Source organism: Dasypus novemcinctus, chromosome 10 (assembly GCF_030445035.2).
Source record: "Dasypus novemcinctus isolate mDasNov1 chromosome 10, mDasNov1.1.hap2, whole genome shotgun sequence".
NCBI lineage: Eukaryota > Metazoa > Chordata > Mammalia > Cingulata > Dasypodidae > Dasypus > Dasypus novemcinctus.
Window position 1 is genome coordinate 112,952,545 of NC_080682.1, and position 24,279 is coordinate 112,976,823.

At 47.2% G+C, this 24,279-nt stretch overlaps 1 long non-coding RNA gene across 1 annotated transcript; it reads left to right on the forward strand.

The window, feature by feature from the left end:
• Positions 1-2,570: 2,570 nt before the first annotated feature.
• On the forward strand, positions 2,571-24,029 carry LOC131280109 (uncharacterized). Its single transcript, XR_009187705.1, has 2 exons — positions 2,571-2,668; positions 23,173-24,029. It is a non-coding gene; the product is annotated as an uncharacterized lncRNA (long non-coding RNA).
• The last annotated feature ends 250 nt before the right edge of the window (positions 24,030-24,279 follow it).

Genomic DNA, 24,279 nt, shown 5'->3' on the forward strand with positions numbered 1-24,279 from the left:
CAAGCTGCCCTGTTACCTTACATGCTATAGTCCTTAAGACAACAGAGTATATTTTCACATCAAGCTAGACTGGGTTCAATGCCCCAGTTCTATGCAATCCTATGTATGTTTTCTGTATGTCCCCATTTGACATGCCCATTACACATCATTGATTCATCTATCCATTCATTTTAAAAACCAAATATTTATTGAGCAAGAACTCTGTGCCAGCAAAGAGGTTAATGTTCCTAGACTCATCCAGCTAAGTTCATCACAGTAAGTGATGGAGGAGAATTGAAATCCTAAAGCCTATCCTCCTGCCACCTCACCACAGAATCACACAAGATAAACCTCTCCTTAGAAGGATGAAGGAAGGAATGTAAAGTACTTGCCGTGTGTGGGCCCTGGATTCCTCCAACTGTGATCCTTGCTCTGCGTTGAAAACAAACACTACTATGGAAGCACCTTCTTCCTCATGGGTCACTTTCCATGTAACTGGCAGGAATGCAGCCTTGCTTGGGATAGATCCGTGAACAAAACTGATGAAGAGCCCTGTTCTTGAGGAGCTGATAGCGTAATTACTTGGAATTACTCGTTCAAGGTGGCTTTGCCTTCCAGACAGTGAGTGCAGAGGAGGCTTGGTTCTTGTCAGTCTTAATGATCAATCTCAACACAGTGCCTGGCACGCAGTAGGTCCATGAAAAGATATTTTAAAAAAGCTAAACTGAATCCTCTCCAGTCTGCCATCATCATCACAGAGTGAAATGACAGCTGGCAAGCATTATCATGGTGCCTTTTGAGAGAGATTGTAATTCACTTTCACGCTCACACTGCAGTTATAAATATGCACATAAACAAAAAAACAGAAAATAGTTTGTTCTGCTGGGACTGGTACCTGCCATGGTCACATGGCAGAAGTGACCCATGACGAGATGCTTCCTTAGGAGTATTTGTCAAGACAAAGCAAGGCTTGGAGTTGGAAGGTTCCAAGGCAACTAGTACTTTGAGTTCCTTCCTTCATCTTTCTACGGAGAAATTCATGTTGTCTGATTCCATGGTGTAAGGAGAAGGAGCATGGGCTTTGGATTTCATTGTCTGCCACTTACTAGCTGGGTGCAGAGAGAAAAATAACTTCTCTGGGACTTTGCTTCCCCGTCTGTAAAATGGGGAGTGGGGAGAGAGAAGATGAGACTATTAAATGAAATAGCACAGGGAGAGCATTGGCCCAGGGCACCCAGACCAGTGTTGGCTATCGTCAATCTTGGGCCTCAGAGCCCAGGTTAGACTTGGGTTTCATTGAAAGAGTCTGGGACCAAGAAGGCAGGGGACTTGAGTTCTACTCCTAGCTCTGTCCCTTGTGAGCTGTGTAGCAATGGCTTAGTTACTCAGCCACTCTGGGCCTTGTCTCCTCATCTGTTAAAAATGAAGAGTTTTGGCTAATAATTTCTACCCTTAACTCTTTCTCACCTGAGTGCCCTCCTCTCAACTGAGCCTCAATTCAGCTTCTCTCCTGTCATGGACGTTAAGCCTCTACAGCTAGCCCGCATGCAAATTAGAGAATGGGGACCATAACAGAGTTGCATGGTAAGCAGGGTGTGTGCCGGATTTGGACTCCCATTTCCACCGGCCTGGCACCCTTGTGCAGTGTACAACCTGTACCACTGTAAGCGTGGCTTTAGCCACAGGTTGGACAGGCTTCCTTGCCTCCAGACACAGTGGTTCCTTCCTTCCTTTCCTTCCTTCACACTCTTCCAGGCAATGACTCCCAAGCTGAATCGGACCCATTCTCACGCCTTCCTGCGCAGACCCGTGACTGGCCCCTCCGAGCTTCAGGATAAAACCGGGCTGCTTTGCCTGCCCCTCACCCCCGCCCAGCTCTCTACCCCTCAGCAGAACTCTGCGTGCACCGCACGCTGGCGGTCCCTGAGCCTACAGTGCTTCTCCTCGCCGCCGTGCCGGCGTGCCGGGGCCCTGCTCACAACGCCCTCGCTGCCTCCTCTGGCCCTCCCTGCGTCCCGGATTCCATCCCCCCTCCACACTCGGCTCGGGGACAGCTCCCCGCCCAAGCTTTCTGTGTCCCTGATCCCCAAGACGGGGTGGGGCCCTCCGCTTTGCGCCTTCTTGGCACAAAGCTACCGCTTCTAAGGAAGAGCCGCGTGTTACAGTGGAGGAAACTGAGGCCCAGGCAGCAGAACCTTTGCCGGCAGGAACGGCAGTAGCACAGCACCCCCCATGGACTGCGAGCTAACTCCGTCCCAGGCCCAGACAGGAAGTCTAGGAGCTAGCGAGGGTCACTTCCGGGTCACGGCTGAGGACCGGAAGTGAGAGCCGGGCTTCCTAACCGGGCCCCGGGAGCGTGACCTGCGATTCCAAACCCCCTTATTCCCGTGGGGCGCGTTGGTGCGGGGGCGCCATAGGCGCTGAGCAATCGGCAGCGTGCTGAGGGCAGGGGAGGGGTCCGTGGGGCCGCGGGGCCGAGGGACGCTCCCCGCCCGCGCGGTCCCCACGGCAGCGGCCACCTCGGCCGGGAATTGCCGCCAAACGCAGCGTCTCCGGCTGCCCCCAGCCCCACGGCATCAGAAATTCGGGAGGTGAGAGCCCCGCAGGCGTTTCCGGTGCGGGCTAAAGCTTGATTGAAGTCCTAAGGTCTCCGCGGCGGAGCTGGGATTTGGCTCCTCACGACCCGCAGGTGAGGAAACAGTGACACGGCCTGGGCCTCTCAGCGCTGCCCGGGGCCGCTCCTGCTCGAAATCCCAAAATGAACCTCGCCACCGCCCAGGGCCAGCGCTTCCTGTCCGCTGCCCCTTCTTAATTTTACTCCACAGCACTTCCGACCAGCTGGCACACTATGCGTTTTAAAGTATTTGTTTATTATCTCCCTCTCAATACCTGAACGTGAGCCTTCAGCGGGCACTTGTGCACTGCGACAGCCTTGGGGTCTTGCACACAGTAGGGCGCTCTGCGCCAAAGTACACACGCTGAGTCTCTTCCTCACCCTCAGCTCCACTCCGTGGGCCGACACCCTTTGCCTCCATCCCGTGTTCTGATGAGACGCCCGCTCCTTCCTTGGGTCATTTTCCAGAAATACTCCTTTACCAACCATCACTTGCAGGAAGAGTGTCTTTCCTCAAAAAGCCCTGCAGAGCGGGTACCCCAGGCCTGATTAGCTAATTTACTCAGCGCTTTGTCTTAATGGTTCACCAAGTGCAGATTCTTTCAGTAATGACGGTAAATGCATTTGAGATGTAGATATCGACCCAGGCAAGGCTGCCTATTTGGCTCATCAAATTTTCATGTTAAAATTAATTTTTGCGTGTGCGTGGGAAGAGAGAAGGCCAAGTGTTGATTCCAGACCGATCACCGGGGCATACTTTTTCCAAGTGGAAGGGGAATGCTTTGCTCTTACACTTCTCCCAGGGCTACCACCCGGCCGTGGGAGATGATAACAGGGAGGAAAGAGAGAGCACATTTGTTTAGGATCTGTCAAGCTCTCCTCCCGGCAGCACTGAGCTGTCCACAGCACAGGGACTTGTGGTACTTTCCCCCACCACCCTCGGGCAACAGCAGTGCCGTCATCGTTCTGTTGTTTCTCTCTCAAAATCTTCCCAGAGCTCCCAGCTGCCTCACTCGTTCCAGAGGGTCCCCCAGTCCCCTGCACAAGATGAAAACTGTCCCCACTGTTTGCGTCCTATTATCCCCTCCTCAGAGCAGCTCCCCTGACCAGGCTATTGAAGGCAATCCTCGTCGTCTCTCAACATCCTGCTTCCTTCCTTCCGAGCACTTACCATAACTCACCGCTCTTTTGAATATTGGTTTTGTATTAGTTTATTACCCACGGGTTTGTTTTCTCTTAGGTAGCTGAGACTTACAGAAACACAGCTAGCCCTCTCCTTCCTGGGTTGGGGAAAGGGGCTATGATCACCGATTTATTTATGATCAATTCACCCCATATACACTGACCTATAGCAACAACTCTGTGAGGGAGGAGGGAGCGCCGTTATTTTGTAAACGAGGCCATTGAGGCCTGAGTGTTAAAGGATCTGACTAGGGTAAAACAGATCATAAGTTAGGGGACTCAGCTGACAGCCCAGTCTGTCCTGTTCCAAAGGGGAGCTCAGTGGGCAGCCTTGCAGGCCTTCTGAAGCCAGCTGACCTGGGTCCAAATTCCACCTCTACCACCTACCAGCGCTGTGACCTTGGCGGAGTTATTTAACCTCCTAGGGTTTTACTTTTCCCGTCTGTGAAATGGGGATGATCAGAGCTCCTACCTCATAGGGAGGTAAAGGTTGAAAAATTAAAAAAGGACCTAGAATAGTTTCTGGCACATGGTAGTTACTCCACACATTTTAGCTACTGCTCTGACTTTGCTGTGCTGGCATCTCATAATTTCTCCCATTCCAATAGGCTTTCTCAACCCTGCCCAGGGTAAGACTGGGACTGCCATCCATCCCAATCCCTCACACCTCCCTGGTTTGAAGATGAGGAGACTGAGGACCAGCGCCGTCCAGGACCACAGCGGCTGGGCCATTCCCTCAAGGTCATGGAGCCAAGGAGTTGGCAGCCTTAGGACTGGATCCTGGGCTCCTTGCCCCTCCTCCAGTGGTTGTTCTTTTCAGGCCAGAATTTATATAAACCTTATGCTTCCAGATTGCATTTATGGCTTTATGGGGCTAGGGCTTTTCCAAGGAATGGAAAAAAAACAAAAACAAAAAACGTAAAATGCAGGGAGTCCTTTCTCTGCCAAAACAATATTGTTAAAGGGAGATCAAAGCTTTTCTACAGTAGATTCTGGACAGGTCGGAGTAGAGATCTGGGTACCCTATAAATACCCCTGGATGAGCAAGTGAGAGCCCTCCCGGCTCTCTGGCATCCTCCCATCACAAACCTGATCCTTCAGGGCAGAACCTCGGGGTGGGGGCTGAGGGGGGCAGGCACAAGACTGGTGGCTGCCGGCACAGTGTGATTGGAAAAAATTCTGCCTGTACTTTTGCCTTTCATACAATATTCCAGAATAATCTCAGCGTCCAGACCCTCTGCTCTGCCATCCCAGACACTTCTTTGGGATAAAGCGCTGCCTCTCTATTACCCAGCTCACAGGGTAGGATAAGTTTCCAGACTCCCTTCTGAAATTTGGCCCTCTCCTTTGCTGGCTTTCCTCATCTAGATCTGCTAAGCCATCCAACAACAGGCAAAGGGAAAGGGAAGCTTCTATGTTCCAGAAACAGGTAGCATGTTTTGCACATATTACTCCACTTAATCCTAAAGCCACAGTACACTTTAAGTAGTGTTTCTTTTTGATGCATAAGGGAAAAAAACCCAGAAAGCTCTATTGTTGTGCTGCTTCCATGACACCAAAATTTTGAGGTTATTATCTTAGCAGCTTGGCTCTCTGTGAAATCATGCAAGTATCCTCTCAGCTATTTCTGCCTTATTGGGCCACTCCAAGATGGCATAGTTGGAATCTCCCTTTGTCAGATCCTGAGTCTCTTTTCTTGGGAGTTACGGACCACGTTGAGGTCCTGGAAAGCTGCTTTCCTGGAGTCTAGGATGCACCCAGACTCAAGCTGGAAGTCGACCTATTCCCACTATGATGTTTGTTTCCACCAAAACTCAGGTCACGTGTGATCACTGTCGGTGGTTCTGTACACTCAGCCCTGAGGTGGGCCCCAAGGAACAATTTTTTTTTAGTGTAAAATGATAAAAAACAAATGGGTTGGATGTCCTCCCGGCATTTTCAAGAAACCTCCAGGAGTTCTGCTGTGGCTTGACCCTGTGCCGAGTCCGGGTTCTGTGTTAGAGGTTCTTGTCCACCAGCAGGTACATGCTGTGCAGCCCACGCCCACATCACCCTTGTTTTCCTCTTCGTCCATCCACAACCCAAGTGCTTTGCTCACATTTCCATTCACTCTGTGGAGATGGCCGGCTTCTTCCCTCAGCGCATCCTCCTGTGAGACCGACTTCCTCCCCCTTCCTTCCTTCCTCCCCCCCTTTCTCCCTTTCTCTCTCTCTCTTTTCTTTCTCTCTTTTTCTCTCTTTCCTACTTTCTCTCTTTCTCTCTCTTTCTTGCTCTTTCTCTTTCTCCTCTCCCCTTTTCCCTCCCATTTTCCTTCCTTCCTTCCTTCCTTCCTTGCTTCCTTCCTTCCTCCCTCCCTCCCTCCCGCTCTCCCTTCCATCTCTTTCCACTAAAATGTTATGGTCATGCAACTCAGCTCACCAAAACTATGACATGGTATTTGACCCCCTGGGGTGTAATCGTGAGTCTTCTTTGTTTATATCTTTCCCCCCAATAGCAAACTAAAAACCTGTGAAGCCATACATGGAGCTCTGCATTGTCTTATTTTGTCTCATTTGTTTTGCCCAATATAAAGCCTTACAATAATCTGAATCCTGTACATCAGTCTTGACAAAGGGAGACTAACAGGTCTGCCATGTAGCAGGAATCCAGTTCCCCTTATGTTGTCGTAATTGTGCCCCAGAACACAGAGAGGTAGGGATTTCATACCCGTTGTGTAGGAGAGAAAATCAAAGCTCAGGGAGGTTAAATAACCTGGCCGAAGTCATATGTTTAAGGGTCAAAGTTAGGTTTTCAACCTTTGTTTATCCAACTCTGAAAGCCAGGTCTTTCTATCACAAAGTACTGGTTAGCATGCAAACATCCTGGACTCTCCTGACTTGCCCTGACCCCTCAGGAGCCACTGAAATAGCTGTTCCTTGTCACTTGTGACCTGGTTGGAAATTAGAGCAAGGCACATCAACTTTATGCCTCGGTCGTCACTCTACAAAGCAACATAAAACACACACTGCTATAAACAAAACTTAAAATGAACCATAACTTTTGAGCAGATGTTTTAGGATCTGTAATCAGGGGCCTGTTATTAACAGTTCTGTCCATATTTGCCAGTTAGGTGGCTCTGCCATTTATCTGCGTGAACATCAAGCAGGCCTATGTCTATTATTTTAATTAATTAATTCAGCCCCTTGGAGACACCTGGCTTATTTTCACAGCGGGCCTGACGCTCAGCTGTCAAGCCACATCGTGACTGGCACTCTGAGCTTCACGCAAGGCCAAGCACTTAATCTCTTTAACGGAGACCTGTCACCACTTGCTTTCACTCCAGCGCAGCCCCAGTCTATGTTGAGACATAACGTCTCTTGCACCTGTGCCTTCCTTCCTGCTCTAACAGCCACCATCTGGGTCTGGACACTGCTTGACTCCTCTCTGCAGGCGTGTTCTGCAAAAAAGGGTCTGCTCTGTGCCAGGTACCGTGCTCCATGTTTCACCTTCCTTTTATCCACAGAAGAACTATGCAAAATAAGGTTATTACTCCCATATCCCCCAAAATGAAACGGAGCCTTTGAAAAGTTCAGTGACTTGCCTAAGATCCCTCAGCTAGGAAGCTGCAAAGTCAGAATTTGAACCCAGATCTTTTTTACTTCAATAACTATGCTTCTTCCACTCTTCTGCATTGCCTCTAGCTCTTAGCCCTGCTTTAATCTCTCAAGATCTGCGAATGGAAGACAGGAGCCAGCCAGGCTATATATTGCCTAAAGGGATAAAATTAGACCAGGGATACCCAGAGAAAAACATGACAGAGAGAGGGCCTAGAGGGGAAAAGAAACAGGGGAGCGGATGTGGCTCAAGCAGTTGAGCACCTGCCTCACACATGGGAGGTCCCAAGTTTGGTTCCCAGTTCTGCCTAATAACAACAACAACAAGCCAAGAAATGAATTAAAAAAAACAACAACTCAAGGGAGCCTGTGTGGCTTGGTGGTTGAGTGCTGGCCTCCCACGTATGAGGTCCCAAGTTCAATATCTGGTCCAGGTACCTCAAAAAAAAGTAAAAAATCTCTTCAGTAGTTTTATGTAGCTGTGCCACGTTAATGCTCTGCTATTTCCTTGGTGGGTTCTTCAGTAAATTTTGTGTGCTGATGTTTATTGCAGTCTATTTACTTGGTGGTGGAGGTGGAGTGGGTGTTCAGAGCTAAGAAGATAAGGAAGGGGCAGGAGGCATTTGGAACCCACTTTGCTTTGTAATAGAGGTTGATCTGAAAATCATGAAGAAGGATGAACTGTGTGGGGTAGTTGGGGTGGGGTGGCCCCCAGTGCCTGAATGATGGAGGAGGACGTTTCAGGTGAGGAAACAGCTTGTGTGACAGTCCAGAGCCGTGGCTGTGGCTGGGCCGTGGTTTTCAGTTGTGTATGCCTGCAGGTCCACAGAAGAGGCTGTGATTTTCTGCTCATGTTCAGAAGATTCCAGGCCCTTCACACATGGGCCCTGGCCAAACTGTAACTTTTACATTCTTACATTCTTGTTTTTTTTTCCTGCAGTTAAACATTAACAGGGGAGGGAAGGGGAGGGAATCCGGCCATTTCTCACCGTGGCCTCCTAATTGCCCTGGGAATGCCTCCTCTGAGCTGAAGCCTCCCTTACTTGTTTGGGGCTCACCGGGCCCCCTAACGGGCACTTTGGTTTAAAGCCGTTGCAGTCCCGCTCCGATTCTCAGAGCTCAGTACCTGCTTTGCTTCGGCTGCAGGAAGGGCTTGCTCTTAAAAGCTGTCCTTTTCACCACTAAATTGCTTCTCCCTATTTCATAGTAAGTACATCCAGGGAAGATTGTGGGGCAGTTAAATCCCTCATTCTGTAGGAGGTAGTGGCAGTTTGCAGCCTGTCTGCTGCTGTGATCCCCAAAACGTGTCCTGGAGAACACTGAGCCCATGAGATGGCCTTCAAAATGAGAGTTCAGTGATCCAAAGGTTTGGGGACATGTGGCACATTATATCCATATCTTGAAGTTTCATAATGATAGTGGCAGATTAAAGGCTCAGAGAAATTGCTGTAATCAGATAGTCTTTTGACCCAGTGTTTCCTAAACTTATTTGGTTGTGGAGCCTATTTTTGCATTATCATTGTACCCTTCCTGGGGAAGTGTTGCTCTAGGTAATAACGTCTTCCAGGTGCTTGGCAGCTATTGTTTTACATTATGTTAGGGCAGTACTGGGGAGAAGATATGGTTTCCATTTTCTAGATAACATTGAAGGACAGAGTTTACATGATTTATACTAGGCCCAGAGCTAGAGGAAGCACATGGAAGTCGGGGGGTCTCTGTTTTGTAGAGCGGGGAACTTGTTGCTAAGTTGCATGGTTTAATTTCTGAGGGCTCTTGCAAGCCGCTTCTAGCTGGGCCTTGACTATGCTCACACACCTGTACTACAAATGAGCTTTGTAAATGGTCAAGCTGTTGTTTTTAAAAAAGACAACACACTGAGGATTGGCTGGGGAAAACTAAGTAACAAAAATACTTCTTTAGTGGATAGAGGGTCATGGGTAATTTATGTGCATTCCATCATAAGCCTTTGCAAGAGCCCTGAGGGGTGAATATCAATATTCCCATTTTACCTAGGAGCTGGCCAAGGCTCAGAGAGATTAGGTAACTTTCCCAGGGTCACACAGTACTAAGAAACTCAGTCATGCTTTGCTTTTATGTTCGATTCTAGAGAACATTCTTTGTCCTCTCCACCCCTCTCTATCTTGCTACGTTTTCCAGTGAATGCCACAATCCCTATTACCCTTCAGTCGGAAGGAAAGAACTAGAGCTATCCAGAAGCCTCTGAGGGTTGATCCTATCTGTGTTCCAACAGTTTTTTTGTTTTGGTTTGTTTTTTGTTTTGAGGTCCCAGGACCAGCCAGGGATAGAACCCAGGTCCTCATATGTGGGAAGCCGATGCTCAACAGTGAGCCACATCAGCTCCCCTGAGGTGGTTTTTTCTTTTGTTTCCTCGTTGTTTGTTTATTTGCTTTTAGAAAGCACCAGGGACTGAACCTGGGACCTCCCATGTGGGAAGTGGTGCTCAACCACTTGAGCCACATCTGCTCCCCAACAGGTTGTTTTGATAAGACTTTTTAGTCCTGGCTATATCACCCACAGAGTGTGTGGTCTTGGGCAAGCCCTTAGACCCTGTTGGCCCTAGCTTCCTCTTGTGTAAAATAAAGGGGCGTGAAAGATGCCTGGAGGTGGTAATTCCTATGGGGATAGGATTTCCATCTGGAGGCTAGAGGGACCAGTTGTCTGGCCTGGATTGCATCCTCCAGCCTGGGGCAGGAAAGAGAGCTCTGAAATGAAAGTGCAGGTAGGATTCCTGCGCTTTACACCTAGCAGGGGGCCTTGGAAACCATAGACGGGGCTGAAGAAGGCTCTGATCTGAGACTCTTAGGGGCCTCCCCTTGGGTTACTTGGTTACCTGAGTTTGTGTCCCAGGCAGGGGACCAGTGCAGAGATTGGTATTGGTTTATGTGCAGGGTGCTTGGTATGGAGGCTCAGGACACCCTTGTTGTGGAACCTGCAACCGATTCCCCAGCCTGGCCTGGGTGAGGGGGCCCCCGTGGATGGAGAAGGTCAGGTTAGCTGTAAAGAGGAGGGGGAAGCAGAGCGAGGCCCCGGGGCTAGTGAGTGCACAGGCCCGGGGCTGGCTGCCAGCCTAGGCCTGGGAAGGGGCCTGGGCCTGAGCAGCAGAAACCTCCAGAGGTTCCCAAAACAGGGGCTTGGACTGGGTAACTTCTCAGCTCCGCCCCAACTCCTACAGCGTGAGTGGAATGCGTTCCCTGCCTTCTCTGAGCAACACAGCAAACATAAAGGCCCCGATGAGCTCAGCCTTGAGCGTGACACCCTGAAGCGGGCCCGGCCAGGCCTCAGACGTGTAGATCGCAATCAGCCCCTTCCCAGCCCCTGCCCACGGGAGGCCGACTCCAGAGGCAGCCCTTTGGCTCTGGCCCTGGTTTCCATGGTACAAACCCTCGGCGCACAGGTGGGGTTCAGGTCTTGGCCAGACCGGCCTGGGATCTGGATTTCAGTGCCGCCCGGGGACCTCTGCCAGTTTGCTCGACACAAGAGCAGATCTTACGTCACCGGCCCATCGACAGATGAAAAGGAGTATTCTCAGGGCCCCATGGCTCTTCGGGCGAGAGACACAAAGCCTAGATTCCCAGCGTGGGCAGACGTCAATGTTTCAGGAGCGCCAGCTGTCGGGGCCCGCCCTTGCTCCTCTCCTCCTCTTCCTTTCAGTAGTCCCTGGTTTTCCCACCAGCTAAGTTTGGCAAGCTCTTCTGGCTAACCACTGGTGTCAGATGCTGCAAAGAAAGTCAGGAGTGCCGACGGGGTGGAGCCGAAATACGTCATGTCCAGGAATTCCCGGCCGGGGGCTGTGGCGTGGACCTGCTGCACGCCACCCTGAGCGGGGAGTGACCAAACCCAGTAGAGGGCCCGGCGGCCTGTGGTAGACCTGTAATAAACGTTTGTGGAACGACTGACGGGTGTCAGGACGGTGAGCTCACAGTGAGCCCGAGGTCTCAGAGTGTGATCAGAGACTGGGAGAGCCCGGGTCCTTCTCGGAAGGCCTGACCTCGTCATGAGTGGACGTCGAGAGGCTAAGTGACTGTCCCCAAGACGAGGAATTGTTCGGTGCAGAGGCAGGACTCCAACCTAGGTCTTCTGATTTCACCTTTGTATAATAAGGCCATTATTTGATGGAAACGATGACGGAGGCCCAGTAAAGCAAAATCACAGCTAGTGGAGGACTGCTGCCTGGCCTGCCTGGTGCTCCCTGGTGACATCCAGGCCCCTCATCCCGAGGGCGCGCTGGGCTCAGCAGCTCATCCTGCCTGCCCCCGCCCCCCTGGCCTTCCCTGTCTGCTCATCGAGAGCCGGAGAATCCCTCGCAGCCCTTTTGGGGAGGGCAGGCATCTGGCTCACAGCTGGCCCAAGTATGGCTCCTGCAACCCTGCAGCAGACAGCGTGAGCTTCACGTGTGTTTATTTTTCTTTTCTTTGCTGGTAATAAAATTGGATAATGAGCCTAATGAGTGATGCCCCAGCCAGAGACTGGGCAGGAATCCTGGCTCCGCCGCCACCCTGAGGTGCCCCTGGAGCGCCCTCTCGAGGTCCCCGTGTCCCATCCGTAATCCATGTGCTTGCACAGATCGACACCTGAGGCCTTCTCCCAGCACTGGCCTTCTAGAATTCTATGTGAAACCTGTCAGCATGGGCTTCCCAGAAGAGTCAAATGCCCTTCCCCATGCAGCTAACTTTAAAATTAAACATGCCTAAAACATTTTGATGTTTAAATCAAACCTTGGCCTTTTCTCTTCTTTTTATTTTTATGCTTACATTCATTTTTAAAAAATAGTCTTCATTTTATGAGGAAAATCTATTTTCCCTTAACAAATGCAAAGAATGTCAAAAGCTTTTTGTCATTATCACCTGTTAAAAAGAACGAAATAAAAACTACAAAATATTGGGTAGGTGAAGTAGCTTAAATATAAAACCTTTCTAGTATCCCTGTTCATGTACACCTACTAGATTTATAGATTTTTTTTTTTTTTTTTTTGCCACCAGAATGATCACAAAACCCATTGTGAAGACTTTTTTGAGGAGTGTTTTCCTCAGAGATCATCACCACTTTCTGGTTGTTATGTCCCAGGCCTAAGCTTGTGGCAGCATTCCTTCTGACCCTCGGTTTCCTCATCTGTTAAATGGAGTGGGGGGTATAGGGTGTGAAATGATAACATCTCCCTCAGAGGGCTGTGGGGGGGAGTCTGGCAAGCTAATACATCAAAGTACCTGCCAGGTAAGACGAACTCAAAAAAGAATCAACCTTGTGGATATTGTTACTGAGTCTTCCTCCTGTGTGTCCTCTTCCTCTCCTTCTACTATAATCACTAACTGAACTCTAACAACATTTAGGGAACACCCCCTGGCTGCCAGGCCCCGTGCTGGGGAGCCAGCAATTCAAAAGTCTCTGCATCCTCTCTTCAGGAGCTCACAGTCCATTGAGAGGAGACAGCCTTGCACTTCTGTGTGCCAGAAGACTAGGGGGTATAAATCAAAGCTTTCCCAAGCCTTCAAGGCCCAACCCAAATCCTATCTCCTTCAGGAAACCTTTCCAGATCCCCGCATTGGAAATTAATGCCCCTGCTCCCATCTCCCCAGGGCCTTTGGCTTGTACCTTTCCCTGTGGTACTTACCACTGTTTACCTTGTATTGGAGTGATTTATGCATGTGTCAGCTTCTCCCGCTAGAATGTGAGTTCCTGAGGACAGGAATATTTGTGAAGGGCCTTTTTACGACTTTGGGTATTGTATGAAGGACCAACATAATAACATCAATGATACACCTCACATTTTAGTATGATTTTATGGCAAAACAATTAAAATAAAATCTAAGCAGTTATCTTTATATTTTCATTTTCAAAGCAGTCATTCCTTTCTCGTGTCCATTTCATAGATGCCATGCAGGAGGCAGAGAGCTTGCAGTGACCTACACCAGGTCACAGAAGCAGTGAACAGCAGAGCAAATCCCAGAACTTGACCCATTTGTGCTCAGCAGGGCAAAGCTGGTGCTTAATTGACGCGGCTGCATTGAATATTCCTAGTCCCTTTAAATCACCCTGAGCAATTCCACTATTCTGCTATGCATAAGCAGTTTGGCTTCCTTGTCATGAATGTGGTTTAGTAAGTTCCCTCCCTGTTTAGACATAAAACGAAGCCAGATGAAACAAATTGCATCTTTTAACTGCCTTTCCAGGCTGGTGAGACTCCAGCCCTGACCATTTTCAGGCTGGCAGAGGCTGGTCTCTTGTCATTTCCGCAACAAAACCGTGTGGCTTTGGAATGATTTGAGCTGAGTGTGTTTGCACATTGATCTTTCCATTCTTCCCCGCCTTGAACTTCTCAGGGCCTTGTGACAACAATGAGAGATAGGCTCAACCATCTGCTCTTGACAGATGAGGACACTGAGGCTGGGAGAGACAGCAGGAGTCAGATGCCCAAGACCCATTAGAGCCAGGACTCAAACCCATGTCTGTTCTGAAGCTAAAGACCTTCCATTGTAACTATGCTGGATTTCCGTTTCTAATTGGGAGGGATGGGAAAGCAAGGGGTTGACTCTCCTATCTCCTGTTTGCCAACTTTATTCATAAGAAGTCAATTAGAGGAACAATTTTCTGGGAGGATTAGACAGAATCATGAGATAATGACCATGACCTAAAGACTCACTTATACACAATGTATAAGACTGGATGTGATTTTGTTTTCCTTTACTAGTTCACAGTGTGAGCACATCAATTGGCAGAATTCTCCCTTCACTGTGATCTCCCACTTGACTACCCCTCCTGCAGCCACATCTAACTAAAGAGAGAATTGACTAACACTCTTGGTCATCTGCTGCTAGTCACTTTTCACACTTTTATCTCATCCCTCTGCTGTGTTTCCTACTTGAAATGTCCTTCCTTTACACCGCTAACTATGCTCCCTTCTTGCTTTCAAGATCCCAGGGGAATGGACATATTGATTGGCTGAAATGAATTGATGAAAATTTGTCTTCTGTAAGACTAGTCTGCATGTGATGAATATTGGGGAAGAATCAAAAGCAAAGTATAATTAATAATGGAAAGCAAAGTGGATTTTGAATCTTAGCTAAGCCTACTACAGGTGTGTGACCTTGGGAAAGTCATGAAAGCTCACTGAGGTTCAATTGCTTCACCTATCAAATGGTAATAATCTTAACCACCTCATAGACTTGTGACAATCAAAAGAACAACACACCCACCAAGCTAGTCGCACCTTATGTGATCAGTTAGTGATCATAAAAGGAGTCAGGAGGACATCTTAACTATAAGACCTGGGCTCGAACCAAGTGAATTGTGGTAAAAAACAGGGATAATCGTGGCTACCTCACAGATATGCTGCAAAGTATGTATTAAATGAGATAAATGTGTGCAAAGTGCCTAGCTTGTGATGGTCCTTTGGAAGCACTCAGGTAAAGAGAAGCTGTTATCATCATCATTAAGTGTCTGATGGACTCCTCTGGTTGGCTACTCCACCTCCCATTCCCACCCCTTTCTCTCCTCTCCTCTCACATTAGAGAAGCTCTAAAAGCCAACTACTCTCTTTTGTAACAATGGATGGCCATGTGACAGAATTCTGGCCAACAGGACATGAGCAAATGTCTGCTGGGAGGACTCTGGGAATGTGACTACTTTCTGATGACAAGAAGAGACCCACCCAGTCAGTGTGGCTCATCCTCCTTCCACTCCATCTCTCTGCCTTGAATTCAGAAATATTGCCTAAAGCTGGGTCAACCAAGTAACAACCATGTTGGAAAGGGCAAGAGTATCATAAAGATGCCAGCCCTGACACTGGGGAGCTAATAGGCTAGACCAGTGCCAATAGCCACCTACTTTTTCAGACTTCTTGTCATGTGAGGAGATTTGTGTTTAAGTCACTGTGTTGGATTTCCTATTACTTGTGGCTGAATTCAACCCTAAATTATAAGGAAAGAGAACAGGCAAAAGGTCACTTTGTGGTGGCAACATTGCTGCTAAAGGAAGCAACTCCATGTTCTCTGTCCAGGCTCTGTGCTTTCTACCTTCAGTGCCTTTTCTTATAGGGATCTCCCTAACTGGAAACTTCTCTCTCTGTTTTGCCCTTCCCAGTCCCACCTCTGTGTGCATAAATCCTTCAAGAATCAGTCTCGTGCCACCTCATCCATGAACCATCTCCCTCCCTCCGTGTATCTCTCCTCTTCAAATTTCTGATTGGAACTTTTTTTTTTTTAATCACATATTCAATGACTATGTAATTTGTCATTGGTGTTCATATCCTACCTCTGCTGCAGAAACCAAACTCCTTTTCACACTTTTTTTTCCTGAATGAGATAGTGCATGTAAAGTGCCTACACAAACTTTCAAAGATAGTAGATAGTATAGTTATTGCACCTTTGTTATTACACTGTTATTTTATATGCGCAATGTCTGGATCATGCATTTGACGAGCATGTCCTAAGACTCTACTATGTGCGACCTTGGGGTTAATAGCTGAAGCTCTGATGACAAATGGCTTTGGTTAAATTTTGGGTTCCATGGAACAAGTTACATAGTTTCTTCATCTTTCCAACGGGGATAATGGTAGTACTTCATGGGAAGATTATAAAGAATAGTTGAGGTAATATATGTAAAGTATTTAGAACAGAGTCTGGGATGCAGCATACACTCAAGTTTATTATCGTTAATATTACTATTATTATTGCCAGTCCTAGTTAGGTATATACCTAACAAGTTCCTGTAGAGTAAGAGGGCCTGAACAAATGAATGACTAGCTTGTGTATGTGTACCTCTGAAATGTTCGGAAAAGTTCAAATGAACCTCATTTAAATTCATATATACTTAAATGTATATTAATGTTCATGAATAATTCACATTAACAAACATGTGTTTTTAAATTGATTATCTTTGGAGATTACACTGAGAATTCCACAACAGCTCTTGAAGTAATTGGAGGTGCACTGGCAACTCCTGCATAAAGCCAGGAAGAGGGATGCCTGAGATCACTTAGGAAATTCACTGGAGTTTAAATTCAACAATTGCCTGGCGCTGCCTGCTCTGCTCCTGCATTGAGTGGGGCTTAGCCACCTGGGCCTCCAAGGTGAAAGTCAGCCTCTTCTCTGGGCCTGGAGACCCCGGGGTCTGAGCCTACCAGGTCCCATCAGCTTCAGTTTCAGCCACTCGCCAAAGGCCTGGGCTCTGCGCTCAGAATGCCTGCGTGCCCGTTGTCACTCTAGGCCTTGGTTCAGGTGCCCTTTTCCTGCTAGTCTGGGACATTCACATGTTGATCCATGCGCTTTTTGATCCGAGTGCACACTAGCAAATGCCCTTGAAAGAGAGTCCTAGTCCCTTAAATTGAGGTGGGATATCAGATCACTGCTGAATCAGACAGGGAACTAGTATTTGTTAAGTATTTCCTATGTTTAAGCCTTGTAACGGCGCTTCCTGCATCTTCATATTTAATCCCTAAAACAGCCCTGCAAGGAAACTGAGGCACAGAGAGGTCATGTGCCTCATGTGCCTTGAGATCACATAGCTAATAAGTAGCAGTTCTGGGGTTTGAGTTCAGGTCTCTCTGCTGACAAGACTCTGTGTTTTCCCAGGTTTTCTTGGAGAAGAGGTAGGGCAGTATGGGGGCAGGTGCAGATGAAGTTACAGGGAAGAGTTCGGGCAGGTAGAAAAGCCAGACTTCCTACCCTGGCCAATCTTAAGGAATGGCACTATCTAAATTCCAGCCAGAGATTTTTTATACCAGAGAGAAAAACATTTCTGTGTAGGCTAATTTTATTTGTAGCCTGGGAATTACTGGACATGCTCACATAGAAGAAGAGTTTCATTTGGAAATTAGAAACTCTTCACCTTCTCCTCCTGAATTCATATTGAATTATTCATGGCATGTTGGAAAGTCTGCTTTGGAAATAGTTTTTTCTTCACTGGAAACCGAGTTCAGATACGCTAATTGTCAGACTTTAAGGATAAAGACTTGACCTCCTCAAACCTTAGTTGCCTCATCTAAAAATGGGATTATTAATGGTGTCAAATCAGAGAACTATAGTAAAAGACTACTAAATGAGGGCTGAGTAGGGTGCATATATAATTTATCATTCAAATACTTAAGAATGATGCTGGGACAAAGGTCAAAACTGGTACTGCCTTGAGCAAACCAGGTTGTGTGGTCACACTGGGTATGACCTACACGAGGTGACTAGCCTGGTATGCACATCTAGTAAGCACCGACAAATGCTCTGTCTTGCTAGTAGATTGAGCATAATTTCAGGATTAAACTACATTGTACCATTTAAAATTTTCTGAACATATTGGACTTCCAGGCAGAGCTAACTGCACCAGGGTCCTCTTAATCACCAGCCATTCGTGTTCTCAAGTCGGGCAGGACCAGGGAACATGTTGAGACTAATCAGAACAAGCTAAGAGGCTTCTCCGTGTAGCCAGGAGAAGACAATGTAAGAGGATTTATTCAAGGGGAAGAGGGAGGAAAGTGTGTGCCCTAATCTACTTAAACACAAACAGGCTGGTTTCAGATCAGAAGCTGGGGTGGGGGCCAGAGGTGTGAAGACCCAAGGCAACAAGTTAGAGCAGTCCCTTTATCCACTCCCATCTCCCAAGGAGGGAAGGCAAATGGCCAAAATATTCCAGCAAGATGAGGCATCGTCAACACTTGCTGAACAATACTTCCATGGAAATAGCAGGGGATGAAGGAAGAAATCCTAGGATTTTGTTCTTCTTCCAAACAGTGGACACTTCATAAATGTTAGTTTCTTTCCTTTTACTTCCTTTGTGCTAAGGATTTGTAAAATAATCTGAGGAGTTGATTTATAGTTTACACCCATAGCCCGTTAGCTACTGGTGGAATAGAAGTTGTTGGTCACTAAGGCCTGCCTAATCTCTCCCTCCCTCCCTTCAATTCTCCCACCCATCCATCCACAGCTATTATTGAGCCAGAAGCTGAGACTATGGTGGCCAATAAGACAGGCTTACAATTTGTCATGAATGACAGGAGCAAATAATTAACTAAAATGGTAGGAAGTATGCTGAGAACCAAGGTTGCTCCTGACCCCAGGCCCTCATTTATTTTTTTATTTCCCTGTGTCCTTTCACTGTGTGTTCTTCTGTGTCCGCTTGCATTATCCTGTGGCACTGGGAAAGAAACTGCATCTCTTTTTTGTTGCATCATCTTGCTGCGTCAGTTCTCCATGTGTGCGGCGCCACTCCTGGGGGGACTGCGCTTTTTTTACGCAGGGCGGCTCTCCTTGCAGGGCGCACTCCTTGCGTGTGGGGCTCCCTACGGGGACACCCCTGCATGGCACGGCACTCCTTGTGTGCGGGCCAGCTCACCACATGGGTCAGGAGGCCGTGGGGATCGAACCCTGGACCCTCCGTATGGTAGATGGATGCTCCATCAGTTGAGCCATGTCCACTTCACTCAGGGCCTCAGTTTTGACATATGCTTGCCGCGTCCACGTGACTATTCCCAAAGCATCTTAGGCACAGCATGGCTGACACCAACTCGTGATCACTCCCTGATGTTCACTTCTTTCTGCTTTACCCATGAAGAGTTGATGGTTTCACCATTCGCCTGGCCGCCCCCAAGCCAGAAACCTCGCAGTTGTCTTTGACTCCTTCCTCTTGCCTATCCCTTACACTCCATTTATTACCAAGCCCTGTGGTTTTCCCTGATGTCTCTTCCATCCCCCCGCTGTTTTCCATCCTCACCACGTATGCCTAAGGTCAGCCTTTTGGCATCTCATCTCAGGATGAATGCAATCACCTGATTCCATTTCCCCCCTCTGCACTCTTTTCTAACTTGTTCTGCTGGAATAACCTTCTCGAAGCTCAGTCCTCATCATATCTCTACCTTGCTAAAATAAAAAGGGCCATGGATGACTACCCGTGTCCTAGCAAGTCTGCGTGCCTCGGCCGACATTCGAGTCCCCCGCCGTGAAGGTGCCTGCCTCCTTTGCCAGCCTTATCCCCGTCTGCATTCCTTGACCCAAGAGAGGACAGAGGGACCACACCTGTACGCAAGGTTCATGGCGGCTTGGGGCCTCACGGAGTCTGAGGGGACCTCGTACATCCCTCCAAACTGGGCTTCTCAGGACAGTTTTCTTCCAAATTATGTGGAGTTCATGCTTAACCCCTTCCAGGGATGGTAAAACATGAGCTCATGTCATCTTTAGATTGCTCTCGGTAGTTAGGTGGTATTTACTGACTGAGCTAGGCACTTAAAATCCAGCAGCTTCAATTTTCACACCATCATTATGAGGGAAGGAATTTTTGTAGGTTTTTTTTTTTTAAAGATTTTATTTTATTTATTTATTTTTCCCTACTCTCTCGTTGTTTGCACTTGCTGTATCTGCTCATCTTCCTTGTTTCTTTTTAGGAGGCACTGGGAGCTGAACCCAGGACCTCTGATGCAGGAGGGAGGTACCTAATAGCTTGAGCCAACTCTGCTCCCTGCTTTGTTGTGTCTCTTATTATGTTTCCTCTTCTTGTGCCTCTTGTGTCAGTTTGCTGCGCCTGCCTGTTGTGCCAGCTTGCTGTCTTCTTTAGGAGGCAATGGGATTCAAACCAGTGACCACCCATGTGGTAAGTGGGAGCCCAGTCTCCTGAGCCACATCCACTTCCCTTTTTGTAGGTTTTGATCATTACAGTAATTTCAGCAGGTACAACAGTTCCTTGCATGTGCTATTTTGTTGAATGAATAATTTCATGGATTCCCATTTTATGGAGATGAAAACTGGGGCTGAGAGGATTTGGTAATTTGGTAGGTAATATAACCAGAATTCAAATGTGGATTTGTCCAACTCCTAAGTTCTTGTCCTTTTCTCTACAACAATGCACGGGCCAATGGAGGAGAATATTGGGAAGTATCTGATTTGTGTTTTCACAGAGATCTACATAAAGCTAACTGGAGAGGAAGGCACGGGGTGCGGGGTGCGGGGGTGAGTTCTGAACATTAACTTTTGCATTGCATAGGGACAGACCTGTGTGTGTGCAGTACAACATGCTTGTGTATGTGTGTGTGTGAGTGTGGGAGTATTGTAGGGGAGAAAGTCTCTGATCTGAAATAGTAATCATAGCTCTGGAAAGTTCAGCGTGAATTAGGAATGTATACCTCCACCCCTCCTGCTCCCACTGCTTTGTCATCTTCATCATCAACAACAAAAAGAAAGTAGAGAGTAGGGGGTTCCAAGTCTGCATCTAATCTGTTTTATCGGAATAAAAGAGACTTACTTGTCAGATGCCTTCAGTGGCAAGAAACGGCAGCTCCCACAGGAATCTCCACCCAGCCTCCCCCCACCCCAGTCCCTCAATCTATCATCTGTTTACCCATTTGAGTAATGGGAGGGAAAAAACAGCTTCGTAATCAATCTCATTTGCCCTGAATGTTTGGAGTTGAAAATCATTTGCATTTCGACAATGTCCAGTAGTCCCTTATCCCATCCATCAATTTGAAATGGTAAATTGGCTTGCCCAGTTGCCATCTGATCTTTAATTGAATAACTGCACATCATCAACACAAATTTGCAGTTTGGCCTAGAGCTTGTTTTGGGGGCTTGACTTCTTTACTACAGACTTTCCAGTCTTAGATGTGTGTTAGATCCATGTGTGTGTTTGTATGTATCTGTGGAGAGGGGGATGGGGGGGGAGAGAGAGAGAGAGAGAGAAGACTGAGATGAGCTTGAGACATGTGATGGGATGAGGAAGCAGAAGAAGAAGGGATTGGAACTGCAGACACACCACAAGTTAAAAGGGAAAATAATATTCTCTCACTTGGGGTCACTGGCAATGACTGTTCTTCAAACACACACACACACATACACACACACACAACAAAGTCCCTAATACTCAGAGATTCGCAATTGGATAATAACTTTGCAAAATGTGACTGACAGTTACCAGATCATCTCCTTAATCATCTCCTTTATCTGTATTAGGCAGGGCTTATCCTACCAGCAGGTTTCAAACATGTGTTAACGTGGAACATCCCGTGGAATTAAAGGCTGTTGTGACTGGAGCTTTGTGGAGGAAGTCTACAACAGAGACATTTGCAGAGAGGGGGAGAAAACCTTTTGTGGAGAAAATTCAGCTGTAGTTTGCTTCTGCATAAATAATTGCCTCAGCTCTCCACCAGTGGAGAATGTCAGGACTCTCAGAGAAAGCTGATAGGAATACAGGGGGAAAAAAACATCAGAAATTCCTTGTCTTGTTTATCTTGATGAAATGTTGGGATTTCAAAAGTCAGTTGTTTCCAAGAACTTCCTGTAAGGGTACATTTGGCATTTATACATTTCATTATGGCTGTTCTTTTTCCTTTCAGCTTCAGCCCAAATGTCTGATAACTCTCGATAGTTAAATTGATAGTAAACCCTTAGAAAAAGATGAGAATGATCAGTGTCCCAGTCGTTGTGGTATAAAACTGAGCCCCGAATGAGACATGAGGTACCTTGGGATTACTGCAACCTCCTCCTCTAGGATTGCCCAGGAAGGATAAAGGGAAATCGACACAAGCTAAGTGAATATACTAAGCATTGCACACGTAGGAACTCAATCACTCCTCTCATATACCCTGGAGCTAGGTATTATCATCATTTTGGAGATGAGCAAGCAGAGGCTCTGAGAGTGCATTAACTTGCTCAATTCAATAATTTGTAGAGTTAGAATTTGAACCCAGATCCTCCCTCATTACACAGTCAGCTAAGTAAGTGGAGCAAAGCTCTCAGGAGCTGTTTGGAAGCTTTCTCTCTGGATCCCATTTTGAAATGCATTCTTGTTGCCCTTATGTCTTTGTATCCTAGGGCTTCTGCAACAAAGTAACACAAACAGAATGACTTAAAACAACAGATATTTATAGGCTCATGGTTCCAGATGCTGGAAGTTTGAAAGAAAGTGGTCAGCAGGGCCATGCTGCATTGAAGCCTGGGGAGGACGACCCCTCTGGCCTCCCTGAGCTTCTGGTGTTTGCCCGCAGCTCTTCATGATCCTTGGCTTTAGATGCCTCCACGTGGTCCATCTGCCGGCCCTCCTCCCCAGCGCTCCCTGCTGTCTCCTCTCCCTTCCTGTTAAGGCACCAGGCAGAGGGCATCGGGGTCCACCCAACCTGGCTTGGTCTGTTTTACCTAATCACATCTCCAAATTCTCTATTTCCAAATAAGGTCACATAACAAGATGGGGGTGGACTTCAATGGATCTTTTGTGGGACACAATTCAACCCATAGCACCTTCCTCCCCCTCCTCCTTTTCTAGGTTTCCTCCCAATTTCCACATGTGTGAATACTTGCAATTGGTGCCTCCAGATCCATCCTCCACTCTTCACGGTGGTCTGTGCCAAAGACAACAGCGGCCCTTGACCTCTGGCTTTGGGTTGTTTGGCCACTGGGAGGCCCTGACAGGAGATCAGAGTGGGAGGAGATGAGGCCAGGTTATTTATTTCCCAGACTGTCTCCATGTCCATTCAGGTGGCCCTCTTCTACTCTGACTCTCTCTGGATTCCAGTAACACATTAGCTCCCAAACACTATGATATCATGTCCCCTTTACAATTTTGAAAATTAACAAGGACCCTCAAGAGTTTTTGTTTATATCTCTCAATGTTTAACATATTAGAAATTAAAACCCACATTTCTGAAACATAAGAATACACACACATTCCATTAGCCTCGAGGATGATGACATTATTGCGTGGTGTGAGGTTAATTTCTTGTGTCAACTTGGCTAGGTTATGGTGTCTAGTTGTTTGGGCAAGAAGCAAGCACTGGCCTGATTCTTACTAAGAGGGTGTTTTGTGAATTTAAATCATTAGGGAGTCAATTACGTCTTTGACCCGATACATCTATGGCTGATTAACAAAGGAGATTGCCTGCAGCAATGAGAGGGATCTCCTCATCCAACCCCATTGGAGGCCTCACAGGGAGAATTGAGGATTTCAGCAGTTGGCAAGAAGCATTTCTATCTCCACTTCAGTCAGCCAGCTTCTCCTGGGGAATTCATTGTCACCTTCATCAGGGTTCACAACGTGCATCTCTTCCTGTGGACTTCAATGTCAACACTGTCAACATTGAGTTCCCTACTTGCGGCCTGTCCTACAGTTGCGTGAGCCAATTCCTATAATAAATCTCTTAATATTTGTTGGTTATGTTTCTCTAGAGAACCCTGACTAATACACATGTCATGTAGCCTCTGGAAAACTCCATTGTACAGTCATGACAGAATGAGAGCAAAGAAGTCAAATAATGCCTTAGTATTATAAAAATTGTTTTGACCTCGTGGACCCCTAAAAGATTCCAAGGGATCTCCCTGCATCCCTAGAACACATCTGAAAACTAATGCCGTTCCTGATCCTTCAGCATAGCTCTGTCATGCTTTTCCAGTCCTTGTTGGAGCCCTCACTCTGCCCCGACTTTGTAATTGCTCCCTTCATTTAATCCTCAGTTGCGCTATTTGAGCAGGCCATCTGTTTCTTGCTGGAACCCTGAGTTATCAATGACTAGATGATGGTTGGAATTTTACCTTGGAGAAAGGGCATGGGCCAGAATCAGATCAGGAATGTGTGGAGCAAAGAAAAACATTCCTCAATGACCTTTTCCCCTTGTGAACTTCGATTGCCTTTGAAATTGTATTGTTTCTTCACCAATAAAAGACAATGTCTAGAATAAGGAAGGTGACTATTGCTCTCTCCTTTGTCCTGGCAAGAATAGACAATGTCTAGAATAAGGAAGGTGACTATTGCTCTCTCCTTTGTCCTGGCAAGAATAGTAGATCTATTTCCTATCAGAGCTGTGGACAAACTGAAGGTCTTCAGAAGAGAACTGGTTAGTGAGGGTGAGGAAACCAAATTCAAGGGAAAGGGTTGAAGGAACTCTTTACTCTGAAGAAAAGAAACCTCAGGGGAACTTCATTATTTTCAGGT